The sequence below is a fragment of the Dermacentor andersoni genome, chromosome 10 (genome assembly GCF_023375885.2).
Source record: "Dermacentor andersoni chromosome 10, qqDerAnde1_hic_scaffold, whole genome shotgun sequence".
NCBI classification, from domain to species: domain Eukaryota; kingdom Metazoa; phylum Arthropoda; class Arachnida; order Ixodida; family Ixodidae; genus Dermacentor; species Dermacentor andersoni.
This window is the reverse complement of record NC_092823.1, coordinates 138,341,771-138,355,759: the sequence shown is the minus strand read 5'-3', so window position 1 is coordinate 138,355,759 and position 13,989 is coordinate 138,341,771. Positions and strand designations below refer to the sequence as shown.

At 49.4% G+C, this 13,989-nt stretch overlaps 1 protein-coding gene and 1 long non-coding RNA gene across 2 annotated transcripts in view; one reads left to right on the top strand and one right to left on the bottom strand.

The window, feature by feature from the left end:
- Positions 1-13,989, bottom strand: part of LOC129388135 (uncharacterized) — a 434,948-nt gene that overhangs the window by 396,403 nt on the left and 24,556 nt on the right. The gene's annotated exons all lie outside the window — the stretch shown is intronic.
- LOC129388138 (uncharacterized) lies at positions 10,370-13,903 on the top strand. Its single transcript, XR_008615168.2, has 2 exons — positions 10,370-11,240; positions 13,393-13,903. It is a non-coding gene; the product is annotated as an uncharacterized lncRNA (long non-coding RNA).

Genomic DNA, 13,989 nt, shown 5'->3' with positions numbered 1-13,989 from the left:
GTTCTCTGCAAAATTGCAGGTACAAAGTGGAGTGGAACAACTGCATCCCTCCTTCGCGTTCACTCAGCACTTGTCCGTCAGAGAATAGCTTAATCCACCTCTGTATTGCACAAATTATCTGCGACGTCCCTCCACCGGCTACAGCTGTTGCAAGCTCGGAGTTTACGAGCGTGTTTAGGAGTCCAGCAAGCTACATCCAATCACCTCACTATTACAGAAGCGCGGTGACCACAATTCACCGTAATTCGCAGCCTGAAAACATGCCGACACCTCTTCACAATTCCTATCCAGCATTCTGCGCACCCACTTCTCTCTCTGATAGAGAATCATCCGGGTGCGCAAGTACACGCCATGTTTCAAGAGCATAAATAGCTACTTCCACGATCCGTTTTTTTTTTCTTTCTTTTTTGGCACTGAGACCTGCTACCTACCATGGCTTCTACAGGCCTCGAAAATACAAACGTCAATTGACGGTCTTAAATGCAAAAGCGACATTTCCACAAAGATGCAGAACACATGAAGTATGTTTCCTCAAGTTCACATAGAGGACAAGGACACATAAAGGTGACATAGGGCACAACAAAGAAACATACAGGAAACATAAAGGTTATGGTCATTTTCATGGGTGTTTGCAGCGAAACAATTAACTTTGCATCACCTATTTGACACGTATCATGAATCTATTCACGTCTGCATGAACTGTTCTGTAATCAAAGAAAGTATCACTGCAGGTTATGTTTATACCAACCTTAAAGGTAGATTACCCTTGTCAACTAGGGCGCACATCGCCACCAACTATAGCAGAATTAGTGCCGATTCTCAAAGCCTCTCAATTTATCAAAACAAATTAGACAGCAAGAAAGTGGGTAATTTGTATGGATTCCTCTTGGCTTTAGCATATGTCTTCAAAATATTGATGACAGCCAACCACACGCACGAATAACATACGCAGTACTGGGAAAACGCGGGGAATGCGGGAGATGGAAATTCAAGACGATGAGCAAAACGTGAACAAGGTGAATGCAGGAGCCAACGTTTCGACAAGTGGACTTGTCTTCTTCAAGGCGACGTACGCTTTCCTCGCCACAGTATATATATAGGTGGGGTTCTTCTAAAGGGGAGAGGGTGTGAGGCGGGAGGGTGCGGAAACTAGAGAAGGTGTGTTAGCGTGTCGAACTGAGAGTAAAACGTTGGCTCCTGCATTCACCTTGTTCACGTTTTGCTCTTACGCAGTACTGGGCAGTTTAACTCAGGCTAATGAAAGAAAACACGAAGTGATATTACACTGGGTCCCGGAATATTATAGTATAGCAGGCGACGAATTAGCGGACTCGTTGGCAAAATTGGCCCATAAAGACGCACAAGTTCAGCTCATCCCTTTATCACCAATGCACACGTACCACATATTAAGAGTACTCAAGGACATGTGTATGTCAACCTGGTTCAATGAAAATACTAAGAAATCGATTCTTTACGAAGTGGCCCCTAAACTGAAATACCAGCGGCATATATAAACATGGAAAAGTACTGAGACCCTTAATTCACCGACTGCGCCTTGTGGCGGCATACACCAAACATTTCCTATATCGCATAAAACGGGCTTCTTGCCCGGCTTGTTCCTGTGAGAAGGACGATGAGGATGTTCGCCATCTACTCCTCGAATGCCCCATATACGCGATGCAAAGACGGCAGCTAGAACAAGAGCTACACTCCATTTATCCTCACCGACCTTTCCCATTCGCAATATTGCTGGGCCCATGATCATCGAAAATAGCCCAGCGAGAAGCACTGAACGCACTCGACCATTTTTACGAAGACAAAGGCATCATTAACAAGTACTACATATGAATAGTCACACGATGTAACTAAAAATTGATTATATTATTTGTAATTATTAGCGCTTGTACATCATGTATTATACAGTTTTGTACTCCGTGTATTCTCATCTGTTTACACGCTCATCACCGTCTACATCACGGCAGCTTGTGTGTTTTTGTGACTTTGTTAACAAACTCATCATGGTGCGATTTGCCTTTCCCTCTTATATCTGTATGATCGTGGGTGTGTAGGGCTGTGTGCTGTGGATTTCTCTCCCGATGACGTGGTTTCTTTTCGTTTTCTTGATTCATGTATTTTTTATATTGTTTCTGCTATGCGAGAAGGAGCAGCCGTCCCCATTACAGGGTGACTACATCTCTTTCTTCTCTTTTTATTTCAATAAAAAAAAAACGATAGAATTGCGCACCTATGCGCGAACCTTTTTCTAGTGGTGTTGTTATTCACATGTTCAATGCCGTCCTAAATGTAAAAAAAAATTAAATTATGAGGTTTTACGTACGAAAACCACTTTCTGATTATGAGGCACGCCGTAGTGGAGGACTCCGTAAATTTCGATCACCTGGGGTTCTATAAAGTGCACCTAAATTAAGTACCCGGGTGTTTTTGCATTTCACCCCCATCGAAATGCGGCCGCCGTGGCCGGGATTCGATCCCGCGACCTCGTGCTCAGTAGCCCAACGCCATAGCCACGGAGCAACCACGGCGGGTCTCAATGCCGTTTTATCACGCCAAGGAAGAACAAAGGAAAATTAACCAGCCTGTCGCTCCATAAGAAGTGGTAAGGAAAGCTTTCTTTTTTTTAAGTATGTTAAGTTCTTGTAGTCTTTCTCGTTCGTGGGGAAAAACAAGGGAACGATTAACAAGGACTGCTTAAATGGGTATCTTCTTACCATTTACTTTCCTCTTATTGTTGGTACTGAAACGCTGGATAATTTATACCACCGCCATTGGCTTGATGATTACGCATTTTATTTCCCTGGCCAAAATATACTCCGAAAATAGGGAAGAGTTGTGCCAAACCTTTGCAGCGAATTCTGCACGTGTTGTGCGCACCGTTTTCTTGTTTCGTTTTCTCATTTACTAAAGCTATACTATTCAATTTCGCACGCCGACGGGGTATAACCGTTTGAGCGTGAGATGCATTCTTTTTTTCGCTTTCGCACGGGCATCTCAGTATAAACTGAGATACCCGCCGTGGTTGCTTAGTGGCTATGGTGTTGGGCTGCTAAGCACGAGGTAGCAGGATCGAATCCCGGCCACGGCGGCCGCATTTCGATGGGGGCGAAATGCGAAAACACCCGCGTACGTAGATTTAGGTGCGCGTTGAAGAACCCCAGGCGATCCAAATTTCCGGCGTTACCCAGTATGGCGTGCCTCATAATTTTGGCACGTAAAACCCCATAATTTAATTTAATTTTTTCATAAAATGAGATAGCGTTTAAAGAAGGGCGCAGCATTGGCGCATAGAAAAGAGGAGGACAAACACTCAACTCGCCTTTGTCCTCGTCTTTTTTGTTTTTGTTTTTGTTTTTTTAGCGCTACATAAGGCAGAACATGCCACACAATCTCGCCCTACAGCCGGTACTGTATTGAAGTAGTGCCGTTTGTCAAAACAAAAAATAAAAAAAGAACATTCAAGAGGCCGCAGTGATCCGACGATGGCAGAGATGCCAACCATAACACAGCGCGCAAGGCATATACCCTCCGCTCAAGAAGCGGAAAATTGAAGTCCCTTCAATCGTAAACTATTAGCCCTATATTTTCGAGGGCTACCAAACACATAGAATTCGAAATTGGGCACAAACTGTACACGATTATTGTTAATGTAAGCGAATAGCCGAACGCTTCTAGAAAGCTATTCCTTTTATTGAAGAACTGATGCGCTCACTTGTTGCAATCAGGATATTTAGGTATTGCGCTTGTTCTTTTATTGCATAGTTCCGTGGAGAACAAGCCATTAAGCCGCATATGTGTAGTGATGGTAAATGTGACTATAAGCCGATTCGTCGTGTGTCGTCTCCAGTGGTGCGAGCACTGCCATGGATGGCCATCCTCCTCTCCCAAGGCAAGGAAAGAGGAGGAGCCTAGCGCGCGGTCCTTCAGACGCCCCAAAGCTATCGCGCCTGCGTTGGAAAGAGCCACGCGTGCGTCTTCCGCACCTAGCTCTCAAGATTCCACTGCAAAATGTGCTCCGGCGACGATCGCACCCTCGGTCGCATCTGCCCTGAGAGTCAGAACACCGAGAGAGCAGGCGAAAAGCCAAAGAAATGCATTCGCTTTAAAATGCTGCTGCGTGTTGTTTCTATATAACTTGTTTCATAACGCATTCCGGTAATCTAGCGTGACGTTTCCTGCATGAGCAGTACACCTGTACCGGGTGTTCCATGCAACTTGAAATATCGTGGTACGTGTTAGACGATAGAAATAAACGATGCCCATTGTTCGCAGTTGTTGCTAAAGTGCGATGTTCCCTTCGCCAACCTTCCTGTTGCCCTTCCTCAATGCGAAATCAATCAGCTTCCTCGACGGAGTTCTTCGCCGCCAAGGGGGGATGGCACGCCACAGGCGCTTCATAATATAGCGTGATTACTCACGCAAAGTTGTCAATATTCGTTCTATGGAATAACTCGCATTTGAAAAGTTCGACAGCGTGCTCAGATACACCTGTACTAAAGTTGCTTACATGGCGTTCTTTTACGTGTTGCAATTTTCCGGGGCATTGAAGAAATCCCACTCAGGATATAAAAAAATAGTACCAAATGGCGTCACTGCGTCAGTGGGCTAAATGAGCAGTTTGGCACCGACTCGCTGGTCCATGCCTTGGCGACGATGGCAACATGACAAAAAACGGTGCGGCCGACGTTACAGGCGCTCTTTTTTCGTTTTCTATTTCGCTTTCGGAGTTCCTTCGAATGTGGCATCGTTGTTCGCATTACTCCTTACAGAAGTTCAATCGTCGAATGAAAATCTTTTCGCTCAGCTTGATACTGTAGAGGACGGGCCCCAAGCTATTTACTTACTTTAGAGGTGAACAATTGAAAGTCGATTAACGAAACTTGGTTAGCTGCGCAAACCAGTCCGTGTCTAGAAGTTGCCACACGGCACACTCGAACGGTGGCCACACCGTCACCATGGTTTATAATACCGCACTAATCTTATTTTGGCGAAAGAAAGACACTCGGTATTTTTGGTTCAAATCACGTGAAGCAGCCGGTGTGAATAGTAATTACATATTCGTGGTCGATGTGCTGTCTTGGCACTGCCGTAGCGCATGAGAGGCAAACGTGGCCCCTGAGACGAAGACGAGAGGGCATTGCTGCAGCGTCAGCCAAATTGGTGCGACAACTCGTCCGAGCTCCGCAGAACGAAACGAGCCCGCCGCGATAAGGACGTCCGCTGTGCGCGCAAACAGCGTCCTTCCACTCGCGCCCTTATCTCGGTCAGATAGCCCTGCCCCCCCGTACGCGGCGCCTTGCGAGCAGCTCAAGGCTCCTGCAGTGACGTCACCGCTGCTCGATCAGACCTCGTGGATTTGTTCTCTCGAGTCTCCCTACAAAGTCCGTGTTGTGGAAAGGCGGATATTTGAATATGAAAAGGAGGAGGACCGTGGGCTTGTCATGACTACCGTATACACAAAGCGCCTAGCAGAACTTTTTTAATGATCTCACCAAAGAGAAAAGACCACCGCGACGATCACTACGACATTGGTCTGATCCCGTAGTCATCCCGCAGCTCGAGATCATCTGAGGAACAAGTCGAGAATATCGACTACTCAAACACCAAATCATTCTCCAAGGATTTTTGTTTTGTTTTCCTTTTTGCTACAACTCGGGAACAAATTGAAGACGACTCAGCAGCCAATAGGATATTTTTTTAGGGACATGCTTAGTTTTGGTTATTAGTATGACTCGCCGCGAGAAATGCGTCTTGCCCACCGTTTCCCATTACCAGGATCCATTTTAGGGAAGCCGCCTTGCGTGTGGCCTGTCGGGGCCTTTAAACATCTCAGTATAGTCCGTGTTATCCCTCTTTCGTAAATACAAGCTGAAACGCTCTAGAATTTGTGCCACGTATGTATGGCCTTCCTTCCGAAGCCTATACCCGCGTTCATGAGATTGAACTCCAAATAGCACTTCTCTGCACTTGGATGTTTTCCTTACGTAACGCCTTTATGGCGTATATTCACATAACTCCATAGTGTTACTGTAAAAAAATGGTGTATGACGCAACAGGAGGAGACGAAAAAACAGCGCACAGATACACTGCCAAGCAACGCGTAGCCATGGAACGTTTATGCCTTGTCTCGCAGTTTATCTGTGCGTAAATGAGGGCCAGCGTGAAGTGGTAAACGCTCATCCTCAATCCAACAGTGAGGCAGCAAGTATCGCAGCAATCGTACATGTGACGTGCTTGGCGTCTCGCCATTTCTTTTCCTTTTGCTCTGCGGGTCAGGATTCCGTTATCTTGGCTAAGAGGACCCGTATCGGCGCATACTCTGTTATCAACGCCGTCTTCCCTCCGCACCGCGTCTGCTGCCAGCCCCCGTGTTGCGGAACACGCCAGCCGAGCAGTGATCATGGCTCGGCACTGCTTTCGTTCTGTCCGGCGCCACTCGGCATAAAAGGCAGAACCAGTTAGTACGTCGTCATGGCTCCCAGCAGCCTGCACTCTTCAGCGCTAGAGTCTATGGTATCGATGTATAATGGCAGTGAAGCTCTTAACGGTCGTGTCCATCCAGCTATGCTTGATGATGATCAACACAGGGCCCGCTCGACGCGATCAAGACTGTCGGAGCCGTATACCACTCTTAAAGCGAAGCATTCTTTGCCTGCCATCCCATGGTTTGTCCTCGGTCTGTCAGTCTGTCGGGTTTTCGCCGACTAGAATAATTCTCGCTAAAAAAAAAAAGAAATGGTCATCCGGCTTCGTCATTCGAACTTCGGCCCGCCAGCACAGCAACCCAATGCTCTAACCATCAGGCCGCGAAATATTTTTTCTTTGTTTATTACACTATGTAAACGCATTTTTACAGTTACACAAACATACGTACAGGAAAGGTGCAAATTCCAGCCGAGCCTGGCTCTTACAGGTTTTCTAATATTTCTTCATCTGTAGAACGCTTTCGACTAGTTGGGGCCCTTTGTGTTTGTACCAATAAACCTATCGATTAAAAAAAGGTAATTTCGAAATGGGTGTAAACTCACGTATAGTTTTCTCGTGCCAACACAAACTAGCTCTTTCAGGTGGTCACCACGTGCTGATTATGACGATGATGATGACTGTGGAGGTATACCGTTATGGCTACATATCCACAACGGGGGATTGGCGAAGAAGCGGGCAGCAGATGTCGCGACGCTGACTAGCTCTTTGAGATTATCGCCACGTGTTGATCATAGTAATGGTTCGCATGCTATGATGCCACATATACGACCGATAAAACTATTCTATCCTTACTTCGTATAGCTGTCTATTAATTTGCTGTCGCGATCGATGCTTCGCCGTTCGGGCGATGCTGCGGCTTTTTGCGATAACAACTACATGGACACTCCGGGCGTATTTTCGCCGTCGCCGTGATGTTCCGTATATATTCCAACGGCGGTAACACCATCGCCGCTCGCCGTATGCTGTGTGCGAGTGAAAGCGTGCGAGGGTGAGCCGACGATCTCGGTTCAATCTCGCCTGCGCAGGTGAGGAAAGCGGGGATAAAGCGCATCGTCTTTCATCGCGCGCAAGGAACCAGGGGGAAGCGAGCTAGTGGGGCGTTGTATTTCGGTAGCAACTGCGTATGGCGCGGTCGCGCGGGCTTTATCTTGAAAGCGATCTGCTTTGGGGGCAAAGTCTAGGTGGCTCGACGGCTCGTAGCTTTGCATGTACTGTGTTCTCGCCGCTTAGTTTGCGTTGAAGCGATAGAGAGCACGAACATCACTTCGCTCGCTGCTGCTGCCGCGCTTCCTCGCGCCAGGGTTTTGACAGCGTGTGTCCGCGGTCATCGACTGTGATGTTTGCCTGTGCTCGGTGACCTCATGCTTGTTAATTTAGTTAGTAAGGGAGTGTTTCCAAGTTTGTTATCGCAATCTGTCTTCGCCTTTCGGGCGAAACTACGACTTTTTTTCACTGTCGCCATCCAGGAGGGGTGGGGAGGGTGGAGTATGTTGTGAATGTCCATCTAGCGGACATGTTCATTTCGCCTGCTGCTGTAGTGCTTGTTGGCTGAGATTTTGGTACCAGCGAGAACACAGGCCCCCACAGCCAGTTTCCTGCTCGATGGTTCAGCTCAAGCCAGTCAGCGGCGGCAGAAATGGATAGTCTACTAGGTGGACACTTACAAAATGCTCCCATCTGTGATAATATATGGTACGCGGGAGTGGAAAGTATAAACATAAGGCAGTGCGCCGTGCGGTGGCGAAGACGACAGCGACTCTTTGCAAGTACCCGCAAGAGAGCCATCATCATCATCTACACCAATTTGGGAGCGTCGGCAGTGGCGCCTCAAAAAGGGTGGCGAGAGAGTGTGGCCTGTGGCGTGAGCAGTGCGCGAGGTTCGGCGTTCGACGGAAAACAGCTTCCTCGCTGGGCGTCTGGCCCATAGGAGCTATCGCCGCCCGCGCCAATACGCCACACCCGAGTCAACGCTGTCGCCCGCTGGGAGGTTACCTCGCCCCGCTCTTCCGCTGGGCAACTGGTCCAGGAGGGCTGGCGGTCCTGAACCGGGGCGATCGAGCGTTCGGGTGAGCGGCCACAGGGTTACCCCGCCAGCTGTGGACGCGACCGGGTGACTGCGGCCGTGGGCTCCCGAGCGCATACTCCGCCGGAGGGAAACCGGGCACGCGGAGGCTCCCGTCTATCGACGGTTGAGCAGGGCCACCTGAGCCCCGCGAGGCGGTCCGACCCGACTGTCCGACCCGGCTGTCCGACCCGGCTGTGCGACCCGGCTGTCCGACCCGGCTGTCCTATCCGGCCGACCGACCCGGCCGACCGACCCGGCCGTCCGACCCGGCTATCCGACCCGGCCGTCTTACACGGCTGTCCAACCCAGCCGGCCGACACTGCTGTCCGACACCGCTGGCCGACATCGGTTCCACGAGGTCTCGGACACGGCGACACACGCTTCCGTCGTAAATGTAGGCCAATCATAATCCACCGATCCATAGATATAGTGCATGTCGTCTATGAGACATTTTGGGGAACTGTCACGTGTGTGTGCCGTTATCTGTGTTGTGTGCGTCAATACAAGTCTGATGTGTGTTTGTGCTTCCGCGTGCTGCTTCTCCCTTTTTCTGGAGTGATCCGGCCCCAATAACATCACACCATCATTCACGATGAACAAGGCCACATTCACCAAGGCGCCCATCACTCAAGCCGAACTACGCTGTGTCCGGTTGGATGTGCGAACTGAAGCGCGATCAAGCATGGAGTACGGCGGGTCCACGATGCGTTTGCATTCCCTGCGGGTTCAATTGCGTCAGCGGTGGCACGGGCATTCTGCCGCGCGCGCGTCTTCATTCGTGAAAAACGCACCATACGGTTCCAGCCATGAGGATTATCCGGCAATCGTCAGGTGATTTTGCCGGGTGGATCAATAGGTTGTAGCGGTGGTGGCACCATCGCCAAGGCATGCTTCCTGCGTGACTGTGGTTTTCGCGCTCCCATAACAGATAATCTACACTCACTGCTGTGTCCTCGTCGCATGGTGGACACTGGTACACTCGTTTTACTGTGATAGCAATTATATGGACACTCTAAGCACATTTTTGCCGTCGCCGTGATGTTCCGTATAAAGTCCAAGGGCGATAACACCGTTGCCGCGCGCCATATGCTGTACGTGCAAGTGAAAGCGTGCGAGGGGAGCCGATAATCGCATCTCAATATCGCGCGCGCAAGGGAGGAAAACGGAGCGGAAGCGCGCCGTCTTCCGTCGCACGCAAGCCACCGAGCGGTGAGGAGGGAGGGGCGGCGCCGTTGTACGCCGGCAGGAACTGCCTATTTCGCGGCTGCGTGTGCCCCAATTTGAACGTTGCTGGCAGAATCTAGGTACGCCGACGGCTCATACTTTTGTGCGTGCTGCGTTCTCGCCGCTCAGTTTGCATTGAAGCGATACACAGCACGAAGGTCACTTCGCTCGCTGCTGCTGCCGCGCTTCCTTGCGCCAGCGTCTTGAGAGCGAGTGTCCGCGGTCATCGAGTGTTATGCGTTCATGTTTGCCTGTGCGCGCTGACACCAGGCTTGTTAATTTAGACAGTAAGCGAACGTTTGCGAGTTTATACGGCCTATAAAGCTAATATCCTTACTACATGTAGCTGTCTAGTAACTATCTATCGCGATCGATGCTTCGCCTCTCAAGCGAAACTGTGCCTTTTTGAGCATGTTGCTGGCCTCGCGCAGAACCTCTCGTCTCGGTACCGCTATCACTGCAGAAGTCCACGGAGGAGTTTCAAAAACTCTGTTTAAGGCTTGTTACGATGCATTCTAGTGTGTAGCATAGCTATGCATGCATATATATTCATGCATAGCTTGAATATAGAATATCAAAACGGAAGGAAGCAATTACTTCACCATATCCCAGAGCAGCACAGGGGCCGTGACAGACAGCATGGCAGATAGCTCTGGAACGGCTCTCTGACGTGCACCAAATACTCGGCATAAACAAGCGCTTTTCCATTCCATCGAAATGCGACTGCCTCGGCCTCGAATCGAACCTTCAAGCAAAGCGCTCTAAAAGTACACGGTGGGAAGACAAAATTGAAATGCATTGGTTCCGGTGTTTTCAATGCTTCGTTTTATTTGTTCCTCCCTTTCGTAGTAACGATATAGAACACGCTCGTAATACACAAACAATCCGCAGGCCATCAGCTGCGACGGAAAGGCCGGGAAACAATTGTTGTATCACACGGAGACATGCACCGTACGTACGCATCATACAGCTGCGAGGAGCCCATGTAGGTTTTCATTTTCCCCTTCTCCAAATAAAGTATTTTTTTCCTTCATTCTTGGGGGGGTTCTACCACCTCGCTCTGAATGTACTGCTGTTATTATTTCTTTACATTTGCTAGTCGTTCGCTCCGAAGAACCGGCCATGTAGCACGACACTCTGCTGCGTAACACCTAGCCGGCCTCCGTCAGTAGAGGGCACGAACTGTTTTAACTGCGCACCCACCGTCGCAGCACAAGCGTCGGCGAGCCGCCGGCTGTTGCAATCGACTGCGTGCGCGTGATGCCCGCGGCAGCGTTGCCGGATGCGAAGGACGTGCGCCGGCTGCAATCGACGCAGCCCGATAGCGCAGCCCGCGACTGGGCCCACACAGCGGCGATAGTGTTTGCACGTGGTGAGCGCTCGACGTCTCCGTACAAAAGACTCGCGCCATTCTGCACCCATGAATGGCGACCGCGGCGGAATCTGTGACGTAAGAAGAACCGCCCCTTTTTATAGCTGAACTGCACTTATGATAAGAGCGCCGCCCTATTCCCGATGGATCATTCTCGTGGCGGTGTCTGTACGAGCCCTTGACGCCTCTCAAACGGAGATCTCGCAGCACGCTGGGCGCGCATATGTCGTCAATACCGTGACGGCACGTTCCGACGCCGCGCTTCGAGTGTCCGCAGAATTCCGCTGTCTGAGCGGAATGTAACAGTGCGTCCGCTTGGCTTCGTCGCTTTTCCAGCCAAACGCATGGAGGCAAGAACACTTTTTAGCAAAGTAGGAGGGACATGGCGTCAGGCAGCTAGCCTTAGCGAGCCGGCCTCTTCTGCATAGGCATGTCACCAGGTGGCGCGTATGAAATGTTCTATACATGTAGTTTATTATTATTGTTATTACAATGCAACATGACTCGTGAAATTATTACATCTTCCGATCTACTAGCTTCTGTTTCACTGCGGGCTCCGCAAAAGACCAGCAGGGAACTTAGGCCCTTCCACGTTCCTGCCTCTAACAGCAGGCACTCGCCTCTCCACAAAACAATAAATTTAAGTCTCTATAGTTGTCATTTTTCGCATTTCTTGGTATCCTTCAAGACATGTTCTTTGTGTGCCGAACATCGCACTTTTCCCATGAGCCTTCTCTCTAACTTCCCCTCCCATATATGTGTTCTCATAGTTTCTCTCTCCTATGTGCGCTCCGTCCCGTAATTGTGTGTTATTGTTGTATTGTTGCTTATTATGTGGCTGTGTATGGAGTTTTTTTTTTGTTATTGTGCTTTAATTCATTTATCAGTCGCATAACCTTTTGTTGTAGTTGTTCCACACTTCTACTGCTTTTGTTTTTTGTGTACCATCAGTCGGACCTCAACGTTGTTCTTGAGCACATTAAATGATTAATTTATTTATTTTATCGACCACGACGCGCCGTCCCGTCTGGACTGAGCGTACCCTGTTTCTCGCTTTCTGCCGACCAGCGGCGTGCGAGCGGCTGGGCCCGTTCGGCGAGCCACTTGGCCAGCATCTGGCAAACACGTGGCAGCGCTTGTGCCAGCGCGCAGCTTATGCACCACGCGCGCTCGCTGCAGGTCCGATAGTCACACCGCAAAATTTGTTATTCCGAAGTCATTTACTGCACAAATAACTTAAAAATCTGTTCTCACTAAATTCGGCGCGTCCTCCCCGCTACTTGACTCTCCAGTGGCAGCGTGATTTGTGCCCTCGCAGCGGCGCTCGGGAAGTGCGCCGCCTGCGCCAAAAACGCCGCTCTTCACGTCGCCTTCAGCCGCATTCACCAATTAATGGATACTCATTTCTCCACACAGTTGAAATATCGCAACTCCGACCTTCATTTGTTCGACTCTCTCAATGTCAAGTCTTACCTCGGTATTTACCTTAATTGGCTTGACCATGAGAACCATGTAAAGTGTTCACTGTGAGATCCTTACTACTATCCCTCCTCCCCTCAGTTAGGTGCCTTTCTTATCACTGCTTTGTTTAGTAAAATAAGCATTTATGCAGCCCACGTTTACTTTCACCTCGTAAAGAAAGAAAAGGCTCATCAGTCCCCAGTCAGTGACGGCGCTTAGTACCTCCACTGCAATGCATCTCTTCGCATGGCAGCAGGAGATTGGTCTTCGGATGAACAACTGTGTGCACTGCACCAAAACTGTTGATTACCCTTTCGGGCCCCATCAAGTATTCAAATTCATCCTAAGTGGCGGTTCGGGTTATCTGTGACAATTTGATAATCGCTTGCTGTTTAGAACTCTGCTATGAGATTCTGACGGTGCTGAAAAAGTGCATTCAGCTTGTTGACTAAGTTCAGAACTTATCTCGTGAAGCATAAATAATCCTCGGTGACGCAGTTCATGTCGTTCAGAATATTGTCAAGCACGATAACACGATCGTTGATGGCTGCCGCCTGGAAAAGAAGCCTCAGCATACCCCATTGTTCTAAAACACGCTCTATGCACGTGTGAAGGACGAGGCATCGCGTCTGACAAGGACGCAAAATTTTCTTTTCTCCGTTTGGAGATATTGCTGAAATGCGGCCACCTGAGCTGGAAGCATGTTGCTATGGCTGACATAACCGGCTATATTGCGCAGGAAATCTTCAACTAAAGATCTCTGTCGCAGGTTTGCTCGCGGCGACGTGGGCTGGGCGGCACACGCAGCGTATGGCCACGAAACTGCCGTTTCCTGCATCAAATAATTGTGCTGGCCGACCAATGCACTGGCATTGTCACACACATGGCCGGCTATGTTTTCAATAAGGATGCATGTACCTCTGCGTGAAGCAGTTTTCAACCGTTAGTGCAGGAGCCTCGACAGAACGGCGCCCAAGGAACCCCTTTCGAAGAGCTGAGTCACTTTTCGGTTGAAAAGTGCCGCACAGCACAGCAGAGGAGCTTAGTGCTGGAAATGTCGGCACACCTTGATCGAGTGAGAACTTTCTCGGCATTGCTGGAGCTGGTCAGCCTCGGTCTTTGCCAACGATCGCTGCGCATTTTTTTTCTTCTTTTTTTTTTTGTGCGCGGTGCAACTGCACTTTCTTTGCGGTTGTCGAGTCCGGAAAGACTTCCTGCGAAAGTTCTTTTTCAGATGCTTGAACGCTCAAAATACTGGGAATAAAGGCTAATCACCCTGCTGTTGGTAGCACCGTTACTAATTACCCTACATTTTGTCGAAAAATTGCTGGACGGCCCTACCAAGCTCCAAAAAATACCCTAGAGT